Genomic DNA, 5,430 nt, shown 5'->3' with positions numbered 1-5,430 from the left:
ATAAATTCATATTCCACACAAATCACACATTTAAATTGTACAGCGTCATAGACATTTTTGTTTGCTCATTTGTTTTGTTTTTGTCCTTGTTTTTGTAGGGCTGTAGATCCAAGTCAGGACTTTATGCATGGTAGGAACTGCTCCGCCACTAAGCTACACCCCAATCCCTTTAGTTTTTAATATTTTCCAAAAGTATACTACCATCACCACAACAATTTTAAAATATTTTTATTACCTGAAAAAGAAATATCATATCCTTTGTAGCAAATGCCTCAACATCTCCAAACCCCACAAACTTGGGCAACGATTGATCAACTTTCTGGCTGTATCAATTTGCCTATTGTGGACACTTTATACAAGAATTGTATTGTAAGGGCCGGGGAGATAGCTCAGTAGAATAAGTGCTTGCCTGGCAAGCACAAAGGCCTGAATTCAATCCCTGGTTCTGAAAAAAAAAAATTTATGATATGTGCTAAGTCAGTTTTATTCCTAATACTTCTTGCACCAGGAGTAAATTATTCCCTAATACTAAGCAGTTCTCCAACTCTCCAAACATCAACCCCATGTCCAACAATTCAATCAATTCTGACACTACCTACCCCAGAATTAACATCAGGTCTTTAAGAATGTGGTACCAAAAGACTGCCATATATATATATTTTTTTAACTCTTATTTATTTGGCACATGGCCTCTCTACACAGCCGTGACTCATAGTGATCCTCCTGTCTCAGCCTCCTCAGCACTGGGATTACAGGTTTGCATCACCATGCCCGGTTTTGGTGGCTGATGTGGCACAACTTGGGTTCCAGGGCCAGCACAGTATGCAGTACCAGGGATCGAACCTGGGTCCTTGCTCTTGTCAGGCAGGTGCTTAGACAACCAAGCTACCTTCCCAACCCCAATGTTGCCACTTTTAATTCTGACCAATCAGCTATAAATCAGAGGTTCCCAAGGCCTTCTATGTTATGGTTTGTGTATAAGTATCCCCCCCAAAGCCTCATTCAGTCATGGGGCAACTTATGGAGTTTATGATTCTGGGTATGGATGCTGCACCTGCCCTGGGTTTGCATTACAATGTAAGGAGGGAAGAGAGGCTAGCTAGCTGTCTGAGCTGCAATCACTCCCTTCACTCTCTGCTCTTTTCCATTGCCATGAAATGTTGCTCTCTGCCATGTGCCACTCTGCCTTGGAGCCAGCCAAGTATGGACTGAAACCACTGTCTGTGAGCTAAATAAACCTTTCCTTCCTTCATTTTGGGTGTTGAGTATTTTGTCCCAACAAAGAGAGAAGAGTAACTAAGACACCCTATCAAATTTAGAAATTTGCTAGAATGGTCACAGATCTCAGAGAAACATTTTACTTATAAATATAGCTTATTGGGCTAGGGACATCGCTCAATGGGGTAAGTGCCTGAGTTCAATCCTTGGTACTGCAATAAATAAATAAATAAGGCTCATGAATAGCCAAATGGAAGAGATGCAAGAGAAATGAAACTCCCATGTCCTCTCTAGATACCTTCTCTTCTAATACCTCATTATGTTTACCTGGTTGGAAGCTCTCAGAACACCATAATATTGGGGGATAATACCATAATTTTAGGGGATATTTCAGTACATATGCATAACTATTAAATCACTGGCCAATGGTAATTAACTCAATCTCCCTCTCACTATTTATTTATTTATTTATTTATTTATTTCCCCTTTTTGAGACAGAGTTTTACTATGCAGTTCAGGCTGTCCTTGAATGCACTTTGTAGCCCAGGCTGGCCTCTAATTCATGGCAATCCTCTGGCCTCAGCCTCCCAAGTGCTGGGATTGTAGGCATGCACTACCATGCCCAGCCCCTCACGCTTCTAAAATGTAAGGGAGTACGGCTGAAATTTTTTGTTCTCTAATCATGCCTTAGTATAGAGAACCCTTCCTGGTTCCCCTGGTTGTGACTCAGGAAGTTTATATTTGGAATACCATTAAAAGTCATTGGAATTCTAGTGAGTTAATTCCAATCTACCATTTCCAGAGCAACCTATGGTAAGAATAAAGACACTAAGGCATATTAGTAATTATAAGGAGCCAAGGGGTCCTAAGTCCAGCCATAATGATGGCTATCTGGAACAAAGAACTTTACCCAGGACCAAACCCAGATTTTATTAATTCATAAAGAAGGGAATGGCTTGAGAACAAATGACTGAGAGTGGTGGGAAGCTCCTGAGTGCCATGAGCTGGACCAGGTAGGAGGCCTGAAATCACTTCTGCAATACGCAGAGAGGAGGATATACAGAAAGAGTCATCTGCATCACACAATTAAGATAGTATCTAATGTTTTGCAGTCAGTGCTTCTGCTCTGATGTATAATCTTTCAAACTCCAGGAAGTCATAGCCTCTATCTCCAGGCTCATCCCAGGCAACAGCATGGAGCATTGGCTCTTTATCCCACAAAGAAACAATGGGTGGGGAGGGATTCCCAGGGGAAACACTGCCTGCCATCTTCAAAGAATACTGTGAGGGGGCCTGGCCCTAGCTCAGGCCTTTAAGTGACTAGCTTCCACAAAGCTGTCAGCCTCAGGTTGCTGGAGTTCGAACCTCACACCTCTCCCCCTGGCCAAAAGTGCCCTGAAGGCATTCGAGGAACAGAAAAAAAAAAAATCCTTATTGCATTTTAGGGGGCCTGGCCCTAGCTCAGTCCTTTAAGTGGCTGCTTCCACAAAGCTATCAGCCTCAGGTTCCTGGAGTTTGAACCTCACAACTCTCCCGCTGGCCAAAAGTGCCCTGAAGGCATTCGAGGAAGGAAAAAAAAAAAAAAAACCTTATTCCAAAGAATACTGTGAGCACCTCAGCTGGACCCATATGCATTGTCTAAAGCCAATTTAAGAGATAAGGAAAAGTCCTAGCCAGGTCAGTACATATTAATACATGGAAACAGGCTCAGGTCCAGCCAAAATGGAGACAATTGCTCTTCCTTCAGAGAGAGTTGCTCAGGTGGCCCTCCATACACTGACCTTTCTCTTACCAGCCCCCATCCAGTCAGTCATTTCAGGGGGATACTAAAAGACTTTCTGGGCTGGGGATGTCACATATTGGTAGAGTACTCACCTCATGTGAGGCCCTGAGTTAAATCATCAGCACCAAGAAAAAGAAAAGAACTCTGAAGTTCAGGATGGTTTCTATCAGTGAGGCTGGAACCCGATTTGTTCAGCGGGCCACACTCAGTGTGCCATCCTGCTGGCTTCAACTTAGCCCTGAGATTTCCTGCCAACTGGAACTTGCTACTGCCTCCTCCCTGACACTGGGAACCACTAGGTGGGGTCAGCCAGCTGCTTGGAGTTCAGAGCTCAGGTGGCTTCTCCAAAGTAGCTGCTGGCCAGTTGTCTTCTACTAGGGGATGTCTGAACCCAAATAATTTAGCAGCTATTGCAGTCCACTGCATCCTCTGCTCTGTGCCACTGATGTAGTTGGCCTCTGGGGTTACCAGTAGTCATCATGTATCAGCAGATTTGAACTGCAACTAACAAAAAAACTTGAAAAAAGGAGAGAAGCACAAGGGCCTGAGTTCAATCCCTAGTACCACAAAAGAAGGAGAGAGAGAGAGAGAGAGAGAGAGAGAGAGAGAGAGAGAGAGAGAGAGAGAAGAAAGAAGGAGAGAAGAGAAAAGGAAAGGAAAAGCAAAAAAAAAAGATTAAGAAGGAAATTAAAAAGGGAAAAAACTGGAAAAGAAATGTCAGACTAAAAAAGAAAACAAGATGAATTAACAAAAGAATGTTGGAAGAAAGAAACAGAGGAAAAGCAAAAGATAAGGCAGTTTGAGAATCGATAAAACAGCACATTGCATTGGATCATGCAGAGATATCCGCTCGTTTTGTAAAGACGAGTGTGGAGGCTGCCAAGGTCTCTGCTGTGCTAGCCAAACAGGTAGAAATGGAATGCAAGGGGAATCACGTGCACGAGAAAGAAGCCATGTTGCAAGAATTCAGCTCCATCTGCCTGATGGCTCTTCCCTTGCAAATGCATTTCTTTCTGACGCTCCTCTAGAAGAAGCAAGGCAGTCTGCAGCACAAACTGTTGGCGACATATGTGGTAATTGTTAATTAGTAACTATGTTTCCCAGGAGGCACTTTATCAAAAAAGATTACTAAAAAAATTACTACATTTGGAACTAGCCCCACATGCTTCGGTGGTGCTGTGACCAGCAGGAGAACCAGCTACAGCCATCATACACTCTTCTAGTGGAGACATTCAGACGTTGTTGGGGACATATACTTTACCCCTTTCTTGCCATCTGGAGATTGATTAGCAACTGCTTACTTAGTAATCCTTCTACTTACGTCTACTTACTAGCAATTCTTCTTCACAGACTTCGGTGGAAACACCATCACCAGAACCTTCAAGCCCTGCATTGTCTACCAAATCAGAAAAAAGGGACCAGTTGGAAAAAGAGTGCTAGAAAAACAAGGGGAAGACTATTAAAAGGAGGGGAGGAGACATACACTGAGGACTCAAAATGATGGTGAAGATGAAAACAACATGTAGACTGGAAATTCTACCCAGCAGACATAGTGCAATAAGCACACTATGTACAGTAACTATTGTTTCTCTTACTCTACTGGAGAAGTGGAATAACTCTAAGCTTTCCAACTGATCTATAAAGAGTCTCTAATCCTAGGGGTTTTTTTCTATATTTTAGGGAAGAGTCTACAGGGTGTTCGGGATCTCACTACTAGATCGGACTCATAGTGATTCACCTGTTTACAGCCTCCCAAGTGCTGGGATTACCCTGGGGGCAGGCCCGGGGATTGAACCCCCAGCCCCTGAATCTGCTTGCAGTGCTTTAATATGCTGAGCTATTTGGCTGGCCGTTCTAATCCTGTTTAGAGGGTTTGGCATAAAGTATTTAACTCAAAAAAAGGAAGACATAAAATAACTGGCTACTAGGTCCTTGCATACAATAACAATTGCTAGATGCCTAAAGGAATCAACAGAGTGCAATGGCCTCCTTCTATCAGCTTCTTCTTCGGTTTTTTATATATGTTCTAGCCCTGTGCTCTCAGATGGATGGCATATTTTGTTTAGAGTAACCGTTTCTTGAAGACTCATAAACCCACACAAAGTAACTGTCATGTTACTGAGTGCAGGGATCTGTTGGTCTGTCAGTGTGATCCATTGTACCCAGGCAGAAATGGCAGAAATGAGAAAAAGATAAGAGCTGGGGGCTGATGGCTCAGTGGTCTAAAGCACCTACTTAGAACAAGCTAAGCAAAAGCACGGGGACCACGGTTCAATCCCCAGCACCACTATGCCAGCCAGCCCCGCCCCCTGGTGGGCTGAACTGGCCACACACAAAATAAATATTAAAATTTTTTAAAAAAAAAAAGATAAGAGCTAGGTTAGGTGGTGACTCATCTGCCTGGTTGGTGAGATGAGCCTCTGAACAAT

At 43.2% G+C, this 5,430-nt stretch overlaps 1 pseudogene; it reads left to right on the top strand.

Moving 5' to 3' along the window:
* Positions 1-3,631: 3,631 nt before the first annotated feature.
* LOC101587840 lies at positions 3,632-4,554 on the top strand (annotated as a pseudogene).
* Positions 4,555-5,430: the final 876 nt, after the last annotated feature.

This window comes from Octodon degus, unplaced genomic scaffold, assembly GCF_000260255.1.
Source record: "Octodon degus isolate 3935 unplaced genomic scaffold, OctDeg1.0 scaffold00071, whole genome shotgun sequence".
Lineage (NCBI taxonomy): Eukaryota > Metazoa > Chordata > Mammalia > Rodentia > Octodontidae > Octodon > Octodon degus.
Note: the sequence above shows the minus strand (reverse complement) of the source record. Positions and strands in the feature narration are given on the sequence as shown.